This window comes from Amblyomma mixtum, chromosome 7 (assembly GCF_055824585.1).
Source record: "Amblyomma mixtum isolate Tamu chromosome 7, ASM5582458v1, whole genome shotgun sequence".
In the NCBI taxonomy this organism is placed as follows: Eukaryota; Metazoa; Arthropoda; class Arachnida; order Ixodida; family Ixodidae; genus Amblyomma; species Amblyomma mixtum.
Window position 1 is genome coordinate 4079153 of NC_143018.1, and position 14784 is coordinate 4093936.

The window sequence follows — 14784 nt, forward strand, 5'->3', positions numbered from 1 at the left end:
GTACGCTCCTTACACGCAGGATTCCCGGCAACACGACTTTCAACTGAAGCTGGCTGTGGGTGTTCAATATCTACTGTGCCGTATCACGGTGCCACATCTGCGCCAGACACACGACGCACTTTTCAGGGGTTGCCTCGTGACTGCCTAGAATCACCTGCCATTGATCCCTACATCGCAGCGTCGGTATAAAACATCGAGCATCACCGGAAACCAGCATTTGGTGGCAGTGGCAGCAACAGGCTCCGATCGAATTTACAGTACGCACCTTACACGCAGGATTCCTGGCAACACGACTTTCAACTGAAGCTGGCTGTGGGTGTTCAATATCTACTGTGCCGTATCACGGTGTTATATCTGCGCCAGACACACGACGCACTTTTCACGGGTTGCCTCGTGACTGCCTAGAATCACCTGCCATTGATCCCTACATCGCAGCGTCGGTATAAAACATGGAGCATCGCCGGAAACCAGCATTTGGCGGCCGTGGCAGCAAGGGGCTCCGATCGAACTTACAGTACGCTCCTTACACGCAGGATTCCCGGCAACACGACTTTCAACTGAAGCTGGCTGTGGGTGTTCAATATCTACTGTGCCGTATCACGGTGCCAAATCTGCGCCAGACACACGACGCACTTTTCAGGGGTTGCCTCGTGACTGCCTAGAATCACCTGCCATTGATCCCTTCATCGCAGCGTCGGTATAAAACATCGAGCATCACCGGAAACCAGCATTTGGCGGCAGTGGCAGCAAGGGGCTCCGATCGAACTTACGGTACGCTCCTTACACGCAGGATTCCCGGCAACAGGACTTTCAACTGAAGCTGGCTGTGGGTGTTCAATATCTACTGTGCCGTATCACGGTGCCATATCTGCGCCAGACACACGACGCACTTTTCAGGGGTTGCCTCGTGACTGCCTAGAATCACCTGCCATTGATCCCTTCATCGCAGCGTCGCTATAAAACATCGAGCATCACCGGAAACCAGCATTTGGCGGCCGTGGCAGCAAGGGGCTCCGATCGAACTTACAGTACGCTCCTTAAACGCAGGATTCCCGGCAACACGACTTTCAACTGAAGCTGGCTGTGGGTGTTCAATATCTACTGTGCCGTATCACGGTGCCATATCTGCGCCAGACACACGACGCACTTTTCAGGGGTTTCCTCGTGACTGCCTAGAATCACCTACCATTGATCCCTTCATCGCAGCGTCGGTATAAAACATCGAGCATCACCGGAAACCAGCATTTGGCGGCAGTGGCAGCAACAGGCTCCGATCGAACTAACAATACGCACCTTACACGCAGGATTCCCGGCAACACGACTTTCAACTAAAGCTGGCTATGGGTGTTCAATATGTACTGTGCCGTATCACGCTGCCATATCTGCGCCAGACACACAACGCATTTTTCAGGGGTTGCCTCGTGACTCCCTAGAATCACCTGCCATTCATCCCTCCATCGCAGCGTCGGTATAAAACATCGAGCATCACCGGAAACCAGCATTTGGGGGCAGTGGCAGCAAGGGGCTCCGATCGAACTTACAGTACGCTCCTTACACGCAGGATTCCCGGCAACACGACTTTCAACTAAAGCTGGCTATGGGTGTTCAATATCTACTGTGCCGTATCACGGTGCCATATCTGCGCCAGACACACGACGCACTTTTCACGGGTTGCCTCGTGACTGCCTAGAATAACCTGCCATTGGTCCCTTCATCGCAGCGTCGGTATAAAACATCGAGCATCACCGGATACCAGCATTTGGCGACAGTGGCAGCAAGAGGCTCCGATCGAACTTACAGTACGGACCTTACACGCAGGATTCCCGGCAACACGACTTTCAACTGAAGCTGGCTCTGGGTGTTCAATATCTACTGTGCCGTATTACGGTGCCATATCTGCGCCAGACACACGAAGCACTTTTCACGGGTTGCCTCGTGTCTGCCTAGAATCACCTGCCATTGATCCCTTCATCGCAGCGTCGGTATAAAACATCGAGCATCACCGGAAACCAGCATTTGGCGGCGGTGGCAGCAAGAGGCTCCGATCGAACTTACAGTACGCTCCTTACACGCAGGATTCCCGGCAACACGACTTTCAACTGAAGCTGGCTATGGGTGTTCAATGTCTACTGTGCCGTATCACGGTGCCATATCTGCGCCAGACACACGGCGCACTTTTCACCGGTTGCCTCGTGAGTGCCTAGAATCACCTGCCATTGGTCCCTTCATCGCAGCGTCGGTATAAAACATCGAGCATCACAGGAAACCAGAATTTGGCAGCAGTGGCAGCAACAGGCACCGATCGAACTTACAGTACGCACCTTACACGCAGGATTCCCGGCAACACGACTTTCAACTGAAGCTGGCTGTGGGTGTTCAATATCTACTGTGCCGTATCACGGTGCCATATCTCCGCCAGACACACGGCGCACTTTTCACGGGTTGCCTCGTGAGTGCCTAGAATCAAATGCGATTGGTCCCTTCATCGCAGCGTAGGTATAAAACATCGAGCATCACCGGATACCAGCATTTGGCGGATGTGGCAGCAACAGGCTCCGATCGTACTTACAGTACGCACCTTACACGCAGGATTCCCGGCAACACGACTTTCAACTGAAGCTGGCTGTGGGTGTTCAATGTCTACTGTGCCGTATCACGGTGCCATATCTGCGCCAGACACACGGCGCACTTTCCACGGGTTGCCTCGTGACTGCCTAGAATCACCTGCAATTGATCCCTTCATCGCAGCGTCGGTATAAAACATCGAGCATCACCGGAAACCAGCATTTGGGGGCAGTGGCAGCAAGGGGCTCCGATCGAACTTACAGTACGCTCCTTACACGCAGGATTCCCGGCAACACGACTTTCAACTAAAGCTGGCTATGGGTGTTCAATATCTACTGTGCCGTATCACGGTGCCATATCTGCGCCAGACACACGACGCACTTTTCACGGGTTGCCTCGTGACTGCCTAGAATAACCTGCCATTGGTCCCTTCATCGCAGCGTCGGTATAAAACATCGAGCATCACCGGATACCAGCATTTGGCGACAGTGGCAGCAAGAGGCTCCGATCGAACTTACAGTACGGACCTTACACGCAGGATTCCCGGCAACACGACTTTCAACTGAAGCTGGCTCTGGGTGTTCAATATCTACTGTGCCGTATTACGGTGCCATATCTGCGCCAGACACACGAAGCACTTTTCACGGGTTGCCTCGTGTCTGCCTAGAATCACCTGCCATTGATCCCTTCATCGCAGCGTCGGTATAAAACATCGAGCATCACCGGAAACCAGCATTTGGCGGCGGTGGCAGCAAGAGGCTCCGATCGAACTTACAGTACGCTCCTTACACGCAGGATTCCCGGCAACACGACTTTCAACTGAAGCTGGCTATGGGTGTTCAATGTCTACTGTGCCGTATCACGGTGCCATATCTGCGCCAGACACACGGCGCACTTTTCACCGGTTGCCTCGTGAGTGCCTAGAATCACCTGCCATTGGTCCCTTCATCGCAGCGTCGGTATAAAACATCGAGCATCACAGGAAACCAGAATTTGGCAGCAGTGGCAGCAACAGGCACCGATCGAACTTACAGTACGCACCTTACACGCAGGATTCCCGGCAACACGACTTTCAACTGAAGCTGGCTGTGGGTGTTCAATATCTACTGTGCCGTATCACGGTGCCATATCTCCGCCAGACACACGGCGCACTTTTCACGGGTTGCCTCGTGAGTGCCTAGAATCAAATGCGATTGGTCCCTTCATCGCAGCGTAGGTATAAAACATCGAGCATCACCGGATACCAGCATTTGGCGGATGTGGCAGCAACAGGCTCCGATCGTACTTACAGTACGCACCTTACACGCAGGATTCCCGGCAACACGACTTTCAACTGAAGCTGGCTGTGGGTGTTCAATGTCTACTGTGCCGTATCACGGTGCCATATCTGCGCCAGACACACGGCGCACTTTCCACGGGTTGCCTCGTGACTGCCTAGAATCACCTGCAATTGATCCCTTCATCGCAGCGTCGGTATAAAACATCGAGCATCACCGGAAACCAGCATTTGGTGGCAGTGGCAGCAACAGGCTCCGATCGAATTTACAGTACGCACCTTACACGCAGGATTCCTGGCAACACGACTTTCAACTGAAGCTGGCTGTGGGTGTTCAATATCTACTGTGCCGTATCACGGTGTTATATCTGCGCCAGACACACGACGCACTTTTCACGGGTTGCCTCGTGTCTGCCTAGAATCACCTGCCATTGATCCCTTCATCGCAGCGTCGGTATAAAACATCGAGCATCACCGGAAACCAGCATTTGGCGGCGGTGGCAGCAAGAGGCTCCGATCGAACTTACAGTACGCTCCTTACACGCAGGATTCCCGGCAACACGACTTTCAACTGAAGCTGGCTATGGGTGTTCAATGTCTACTGTGCCGTATCACGGTGCCATATCTGCGCCAGACACACGGCGCACTTTTCACCGGTTGCCTCGTGAGTGCCTAGAATCACCTGCCATTGGTCCCTTCATCGCAGCGTCGGTATAAAACATCGAGCATCACAGGAAACCAGAATTTGGCAGCAGTGGCAGCAACAGGCACCGATCGAACTTACAGTACGCACCTTACACGCAGGATTCCCGGCAACACGACTTTCATCTGAAGCTGGCTGTGGGTGTTCAATATCTACTGTGCCGTATCACGGTGCCATATCTGCGCCAGACACACGGCGCACTTTTCACGGGTTGCCTCGTGAGTGCCTAGAATCACCTGCGATTGGTCCCTTCATCGCAGCGTAGGTATAAAACATCGAGCATCACCGGATACCAGCATTTGGCGGATGTGGCAGCAACAGGCTCCGATCGTACTTACAGTACGCACCTTACACGCAGGATTCCCGGCAACACGACTTTCAACTGAAGCTGGCTGTGGGTGTTCAATGTCTACTGTGCCGTATCACGGTGCCATATCTGCGCCAGACACACGGCGCACTTTCCACGGGTTGCCTCGTGACTGCCTAGAATCACCTGCCATTGATCCCTTCATCGCAGCGTCGGTATAAAACATCGAGCATCACCGGAAACCAGCATTTGGTGGCAGTGGCAGCAACAGGCTCCGATCGAATTTACAGTACGCACCTTACACGCAGGATTCCTGGCAACACGACTTTCAACTGAAGCTGGCTGTGGGTGTTCAATATCTACTGTGCCGTATCACGGTGTTATATCTGCGCCAGACACACGACGCACTTTTCACGGGTTGCCTCGTGACTGCCTAGAATCACCTGCCATTGATCCCTCCATCGCAGCGTCGGTATAAAACATCGAGCATCACCGGAAACCAGCATTTGGCGGCCGTGGCAGCAAGGGGCTCCGATCGAACTTATAGTACGCTCCTTACACGCAGGATTCCCGGCAACTCGACTTTCAACTGAAGCTGGCTGTGGGTGTTCAATATCTACTGTGCCGTATCACGGTGCCATATCTGCGCCAGACACACGACGCACTTTTCACGGGTTGCCTCGTGACTGCCTAGAATCACCTGCCATTGATCCCTCCATCGCAGCGTCGGTATAAAACATCGAGCATCACCTAAACCAGCATTTGGCGGCCGTGGCAGCAAGGGGCTCCGATCGAACTTATAGTACGCTCCTTACACGCAGGATTCCCGGCAACACGACTTTCAACTGAAGCTGGCTGTGGGTGTTCAATATCTACTGTGCCCTATCACGGTGCCATATCTGCACCAGACACACGACGCACTTTTCACGGGTTGCCTCGTGACTGCCTAGAATCGCCTGCCATTGGTCCCTTCAACGCAGCGTCGGTATAAAACATCGAGCATCACCGGAAACCAGCATTTGGCGGCCGTGGCAGCAAGGGGCTCCGATCAAACTTATAGTACGCTCCTGACACGCAGGATTCCCGGCAACACGACATTCAACTGAAGCTGGCTGTGGGTGTTCAATATCTACTGTGCCGTATCACGGTGCCATATCTGCGCCAGACACACGACGCACTTTTCAGGGGTTGCCTCGTGACTGCCTAGAATCACCTGCCATTGATCTCTTCATCGCAGCGTCGGTGTAAAACATCGAGCATCACCGGAAACCAGCGTTTGGCGGCAGTGGCAGCAAGGGGCTCCGATCGAACTTATAGTACGCTCCTTACACGCAGGATTCCCGGCAACACGACTTTCAACTGAAGCTGGCTGTGGGTGTTCAATATCTACTGTGCCGTATCACGGTGCCATATCTGCGCCAGACACACGACGCACTTTTCAGGGGTTGCCTCGTGACTGCCTAGAATCATCTGCCATTGGTCCCTTCATCGCAGCGTCGGTATAAAACATCGAGCATCACCGGATACCAGCATTTGGCGACAGTGGCAGCAAGAGGCTCCGATCGAACTTACAGTACGGACCTTACACGCAGGATTCCCGGCAACACGACTTTCAACTGAAGCTGGCTCTGGGTGTTCAATATCTACTGTGCCGTATTACGGTGCCATATCTGCGCCAGACACACGAAGCACTTTTCACGGGTTGCCTCGTGTCTGCCTAGAATCACCTGCCATTGATCCCTTCATCGCAGCGTCGGTATAAAACATCGAGCATCACCGGAAACCAGCATTTGGCGGCGGTGGCAGCAAGAGGCTCCGATCGAACTTACAGTACGCTCCTTACACGCAGGATTCCCGGCAACACGACTTTCAACTGAAGCTGGCTATGGGTGTTCAATGTCTACTGTGCCGTATCACGGTGCCATATCTGCGCCAGACACACGGCGCACTTTTCACCGGTTGCCTCGTGAGTGCCTAGAATCACCTGCCATTGGTCCCTTCATCGCAGCGTCGGTATAAAACATCGAGCATCACAGGAAACCAGAATTTGGCAGCAGTGGCAGCAACAGGCACCGATCGAACTTACAGTACGCACCTTACACGCAGGATTCCCGGCAACACGACTTTCAACTGAAGCTGGCTGTGGGTGTTCAATATCTACTGTGCCGTATCACGGTGCCATATCTCCGCCAGACACACGGCGCACTTTTCACGGGTTGCCTCGTGAGTGCCTAGAATCAAATGCGATTGGTCCCTTCATCGCAGCGTAGGTATAAAACATCGAGCATCACCGGATACCAGCATTTGGCGGATGTGGCAGCAACAGGCTCCGATCGTACTTACAGTACGCACCTTACACGCAGGATTCCCGGCAACACGACTTTCAACTGAAGCTGGCTGTGGGTGTTCAATGTCTACTGTGCCGTATCACGGTGCCATATCTGCGCCAGACACACGGCGCACTTTCCACGGGTTGCCTCGTGACTGCCTAGAATCACCTGCAATTGATCCCTTCATCGCAGCGTCGGTATAAAACATCGAGCATCACCGGAAACCAGCATTTGGTGGCAGTGGCAGCAACAGGCTCCGATCGAATTTACAGTACGCACCTTACACGCAGGATTCCTGGCAACACGACTTTCAACTGAAGCTGGCTGTGGGTGTTCAATATCTACTGTGCCGTATCACGGTGTTATATCTGCGCCAGACACACGACGCACTTTTCACGGGTTGCCTCGTGTCTGCCTAGAATCACCTGCCATTGATCCCTTCATCGCAGCGTCGGTATAAAACATCGAGCATCACCGGAAACCAGCATTTGGCGGCGGTGGCAGCAAGAGGCTCCGATCGAACTTACAGTACGCTCCTTACACGCAGGATTCCCGGCAACACGACTTTCAACTGAAGCTGGCTATGGGTGTTCAATGTCTACTGTGCCGTATCACGGTGCCATATCTGCGCCAGACACACGGCGCACTTTTCACCGGTTGCCTCGTGAGTGCCTAGAATCACCTGCCATTGGTCCCTTCATCGCAGCGTCGGTATAAAACATCGAGCATCACAGGAAACCAGAATTTGGCAGCAGTGGCAGCAACAGGCACCGATCGAACTTACAGTACGCACCTTACACGCAGGATTCCCGGCAACACGACTTTCATCTGAAGCTGGCTGTGGGTGTTCAATATCTACTGTGCCGTATCACGGTGCCATATCTGCGCCAGACACACGGCGCACTTTTCACGGGTTGCCTCGTGAGTGCCTAGAATCACCTGCGATTGGTCCCTTCATCGCAGCGTAGGTATAAAACATCGAGCATCACCGGATACCAGCATTTGGCGGATGTGGCAGCAACAGGCTCCGATCGTACTTACAGTACGCACCTTACACGCAGGATTCCCGGCAACACGACTTTCAACTGAAGCTGGCTGTGGGTGTTCAATGTCTACTGTGCCGTATCACGGTGCCATATCTGCGCCAGACACACGGCGCACTTTCCACGGGTTGCCTCGTGACTGCCTAGAATCACCTGCCATTGATCCCTTCATCGCAGCGTCGGTATAAAACATCGAGCATCACCGGAAACCAGCATTTGGTGGCAGTGGCAGCAACAGGCTCCGATCGAATTTACAGTACGCACCTTACACGCAGGATTCCTGGCAACACGACTTTCAACTGAAGCTGGCTGTGGGTGTTCAATATCTACTGTGCCGTATCACGGTGTTATATCTGCGCCAGACACACGACGCACTTTTCACGGGTTGCCTCGTGACTGCCTAGAATCACCTGCCATTGATCCCTCCATCGCAGCGTCGGTATAAAACATCGAGCATCACCGGAAACCAGCATTTGGCGGCCGTGGCAGCAAGGGGCTCCGATCGAACTTATAGTACGCTCCTTACACGCAGGATTCCCGGCAACTCGACTTTCAACTGAAGCTGGCTGTGGGTGTTCAATATCTACTGTGCCGTATCACGGTGCCATATCTGCGCCAGACACACGACGCACTTTTCACGGGTTGCCTCGTGACTGCCTAGAATCACCTGCCATTGATCCCTCCATCGCAGCGTCGGTATAAAACATCGAGCATCACCTAAACCAGCATTTGGCGGCCGTGGCAGCAAGGGGCTCCGATCGAACTTATAGTACGCTCCTTACACGCAGGATTCCCGGCAACACGACTTTCAACTGAAGCTGGCTGTGGGTGTTCAATATCTACTGTGCCCTATCACGGTGCCATATCTGCACCAGACACACGACGCACTTTTCACGGGTTGCCTCGTGACTGCCTAGAATCGCCTGCCATTGGTCCCTTCAACGCAGCGTCGGTATAAAACATCGAGCATCACCGGAAACCAGCATTTGGCGGCCGTGGCAGCAAGGGGCTCCGATCAAACTTATAGTACGCTCCTGACACGCAGGATTCCCGGCAACACGACATTCAACTGAAGCTGGCTGTGGGTGTTCAATATCTACTGTGCCGTATCACGGTGCCATATCTGCGCCAGACACACGACGCACTTTTCAGGGGTTGCCTCGTGACTGCCTAGAATCACCTGCCATTGATCTCTTCATCGCAGCGTCGGTGTAAAACATCGAGCATCACCGGAAACCAGCGTTTGGCGGCAGTGGCAGCAAGGGGCTCCGATCGAACTTATAGTACGCTCCTTACACGCAGGATTCCCGGCAACACGACTTTCAACTGAAGCTGGCTGTGGGTGTTCAATATCTACTGTGCCGTATCACGGTGCCATATCTGCGCCAGACACACGACGCACTTTTCAGGGGTTGCCTCGTGACTGCCTAGAATCATCTGCCATTGGTCCCTTCATCGCAGCGTCGGTATAAAACATCGAGCATCACCGGATACCAGCATTTGGCGACAGTGGCAGCAAGAGGCTCCGATCGAACTTACAGTACGGACCTTACACGCAGGATTCCCGGCAACACGACTTTCAACTGAAGCTGGCTCTGGGTGTTCAATATCTACTGTGCCGTATTACGGTGCCATATCTGCGCCAGACACACGAAGCACTTTTCACGGGTTGCCTCGTGTCTGCCTAGAATCACCTGCCATTGATCCCTTCATCGCAGCGTCGGTATAAAACATCGAGCATCACCGGAAACCAGCATTTGGCGGCGGTGGCAGCAAGAGGCTCCGATCGAACTTACAGTACGCTCCTTACACGCAGGATTCCCGGCAACACGACTTTCAACTGAAGCTGGCTATGGGTGTTCAATGTCTACTGTGCCGTATCACGGTGCCATATCTGCGCCAGACACACGGCGCACTTTTCACCGGTTGCCTCGTGAGTGCCTAGAATCACCTGCCATTGGTCCCTTCATCGCAGCGTCGGTATAAAACATCGAGCATCACAGGAAACCAGAATTTGGCAGCAGTGGCAGCAACAGGCACCGATCGAACTTACAGTACGCACCTTACACGCAGGATTCCCGGCAACACGACTTTCAACTGAAGCTGGCTGTGGGTGTTCAATATCTACTGTGCCGTATCACGGTGCCATATCTCCGCCAGACACACGGCGCACTTTTCACGGGTTGCCTCGTGAGTGCCTAGAATCAAATGCGATTGGTCCCTTCATCGCAGCGTAGGTATAAAACATCGAGCATCACCGGATACCAGCATTTGGCGGATGTGGCAGCAACAGGCTCCGATCGTACTTACAGTACGCACCTTACACGCAGGATTCCCGGCAACACGACTTTCAACTGAAGCTGGCTGTGGGTGTTCAATGTCTACTGTGCCGTATCACGGTGCCATATCTGCGCCAGACACACGGCGCACTTTCCACGGGTTGCCTCGTGACTGCCTAGAATCACCTGCAATTGATCCCTTCATCGCAGCGTCGGTATAAAACATCGAGCATCACCGGAAACCAGCATTTGGTGGCAGTGGCAGCAACAGGCTCCGATCGAATTTACAGTACGCACCTTACACGCAGGATTCCTGGCAACACGACTTTCAACTGAAGCTGGCTGTGGGTGTTCAATATCTACTGTGCCGTATCACGGTGTTATATCTGCGCCAGACACACGACGCACTTTTCACGGGTTGCCTCGTGTCTGCCTAGAATCACCTGCCATTGATCCCTTCATCGCAGCGTCGGTATAAAACATCGAGCATCACCGGAAACCAGCATTTGGCGGCGGTGGCAGCAAGAGGCTCCGATCGAACTTACAGTACGCTCCTTACACGCAGGATTCCCGGCAACACGACTTTCAACTGAAGCTGGCTATGGGTGTTCAATGTCTACTGTGCCGTATCACGGTGCCATATCTGCGCCAGACACACGGCGCACTTTTCACCGGTTGCCTCGTGAGTGCCTAGAATCACCTGCCATTGGTCCCTTCATCGCAGCGTCGGTATAAAACATCGAGCATCACAGGAAACCAGAATTTGGCAGCAGTGGCAGCAACAGGCACCGATCGAACTTACAGTACGCACCTTACACGCAGGATTCCCGGCAACACGACTTTCATCTGAAGCTGGCTGTGGGTGTTCAATATCTACTGTGCCGTATCACGGTGCCATATCTGCGCCAGACACACGGCGCACTTTTCACGGGTTGCCTCGTGAGTGCCTAGAATCACCTGCGATTGGTCCCTTCATCGCAGCGTAGGTATAAAACATCGAGCATCACCGGATACCAGCATTTGGCGGATGTGGCAGCAACAGGCTCCGATCGTACTTACAGTACGCACCTTACACGCAGGATTCCCGGCAACACGACTTTCAACTGAAGCTGGCTGTGGGTGTTCAATGTCTACTGTGCCGTATCACGGTGCCATATCTGCGCCAGACACACGGCGCACTTTCCACGGGTTGCCTCGTGACTGCCTAGAATCACCTGCCATTGATCCCTTCATCGCAGCGTCGGTATAAAACATCGAGCATCACCGGAAACCAGCATTTGGTGGCAGTGGCAGCAACAGGCTCCGATCGAATTTACAGTACGCACCTTACACGCAGGATTCCTGGCAACACGACTTTCAACTGAAGCTGGCTGTGGGTGTTCAATATCTACTGTGCCGTATCACGGTGTTATATCTGCGCCAGACACACGACGCACTTTTCACGGGTTGCCTCGTGACTGCCTAGAATCACCTGCCATTGATCCCTCCATCGCAGCGTCGGTATAAAACATCGAGCATCACCGGAAACCAGCATTTGGCGGCCGTGGCAGCAAGGGGCTCCGATCGAACTTATAGTACGCTCCTTACACGCAGGATTCCCGGCAACTCGACTTTCAACTGAAGCTGGCTGTGGGTGTTCAATATCTACTGTGCCGTATCACGGTGCCATATCTGCGCCAGACACACGACGCACTTTTCACGGGTTGCCTCGTGACTGCCTAGAATCACCTGCCATTGATCCCTCCATCGCAGCGTCGGTATAAAACATCGAGCATCACCTAAACCAGCATTTGGCGGCCGTGGCAGCAAGGGGCTCCGATCGAACTTATAGTACGCTCCTTACACGCAGGATTCCCGGCAACACGACTTTCAACTGAAGCTGGCTGTGGGTGTTCAATATCTACTGTGCCCTATCACGGTGCCATATCTGCACCAGACACACGACGCACTTTTCACGGGTTGCCTCGTGACTGCCTAGAATCGCCTGCCATTGGTCCCTTCAACGCAGCGTCGGTATAAAACATCGAGCATCACCGGAAACCAGCATTTGGCGGCCGTGGCAGCAAGGGGCTCCGATCAAACTTATAGTACGCTCCTGACACGCAGGATTCCCGGCAACACGACATTCAACTGAAGCTGGCTGTGGGTGTTCAATATCTACTGTGCCGTATCACGGTGCCATATCTGCGCCAGACACACGACGCACTTTTCAGGGGTTGCCTCGTGACTGCCTAGAATCACCTGCCATTGATCTCTTCATCGCAGCGTCGGTGTAAAACATCGAGCATCACCGGAAACCAGCGTTTGGCGGCAGTGGCAGCAAGGGGCTCCGATCGAACTTATAGTACGCTCCTTACACGCAGGATTCCCGGCAACACGACTTTCAACTGAAGCTGGCTGTGGGTGTTCAATATCTACTGTGCCGTATCACGGTGCCATATCTGCGCCAGACACACGACGCACTTTTCAGGGGTTGCCTCGTGACTGCCTAGAATCATCTGCCATTGATCCCTTCATCGAAGCGTCGGTGTAAAACATCGAGCATCACCGGAAACCAGCATTTGGCGGCAGTGGCAGCAAGGGGCTCCGATCGAACTTATAGTACGCTCCTTACACGCAGGATTCCCGGCAACACGACTTTCAACTGAAGCTGGCTGTGGGTGTTCAATATCTACTGTGCCGTATCACGGTGCCACATCTGCGCCAGACACACGACGCACTTTTCAGGGGTTGCCTCGTGACTGCCTAGAATCACCTGCCATTGATCCCTTCATCGCAGCGTCGGTATAAAACATCGAGCATCACCGGAAACCAGCATTTGGTGGCAGTGGCAGCAACAGGCTCCGATCGAATTTACAGTACGCACCTTACACGCAGGATTCCTGGCAACACGACTTTCAACTGAAGCTGGCTGTGGGTGTTCAATATCTACTGTGCCGTATCACGGTGTTATATCTGCGCCAGACACACGACGCACTTTTCATGGGTTGCCTCGTGACTGCCTAGAATCACCTGCCATTGATCCCTCCATCGCAGCGTCGGTATAAAACATGGAGCATCGCCGGAAACCAGCATTTGGCGGCCGTGGCAGCAAGGGGCTCCGATCGAACTTACAGTACGCTCCTTACACGCAGGATTCCCGGCAACACGACTTTCAACTGAAGCTGGCTGTGGGTGTTCAATATCTACTGTGCCGTATCACGGTGCCAAATCTGCGCCAGACACACGACGCACTTTTCAGGGGTTGCCTCGTGACTGCCTAGAATCACCTGCCATTGATCCCTTCATCGCAGCGTCGCTATAAAACATCGAGCATCACCGGAAACCAGCATTTGGCGGCCGTGGCAGCAAGGGGCTCCGATCGAACTTACAGTACGCTCCTTAAACGCAGGATTCCCGGCAACACGACTTTCAACTGAAGCTGGCTGTGGGTGTTCAATATCTACTGTGCCGTATCACGGTGCCATATCTGCGCCAGACACACGACGCACTTTTCAGGGGTTTCCTCGTGACTGCCTAGAATCACCTACCATTGATCCCTTCATCGCAGCGTCGGTATAAAACATCGAGCATCACCGGAAACCAGCATTTGGCGGCAGTGGCAGCAACAGGCTCCGATCGAACTAACAATATGCACCTTACACGCAGGATTCCCGGCAACACGACTTTCAACTAAAGCTGGCTATGGGTGTTCAATATGTACTGTGCCGTATCACGCTGCCATATCTGCGCCAGACACACAACGCATTTTTCAGGGGTTGCCTCGTGACTCCCTAGAATCACCTGCCATTCATCCCTCCATCGCAGCGTCGGTATAAAACATCGAGCATCACCGGAAACCAGCATTTGGGGGCAGTGGCAGCAAGGGGCTCCGATCGAACTTACAGTACGCTCCTTACACGCAGGATTCCCGGCAACACGACTTTCAACTAAAGCTGGCTATGGGTGTTCAATATCTACTGTGCCGTATCACGGTGCCATATCTGCGCCAGACACACGACGCACTTTTCACGGGTTGCCTCGTGACTGCCTAGAATAACCTGCCATTGGTCCCTTCATCGCAGCGTCGGTATAAAACATCGAGCATCACCGGATACCAGCATTTGGCGACAGTGGCAGCAAGAGGCTCCGATCGAACTTACAGTACGGACCTTACACGCAGGATTCCCGGCAACACGACTTTCAACTGAAGCTGGCTCTGGGTGTTCAATATCTACTGTGCCGTATTACGGTGCCATATCTGCGCCAGACACACGAAGCACTTTTCACGGGTTGCCTCGT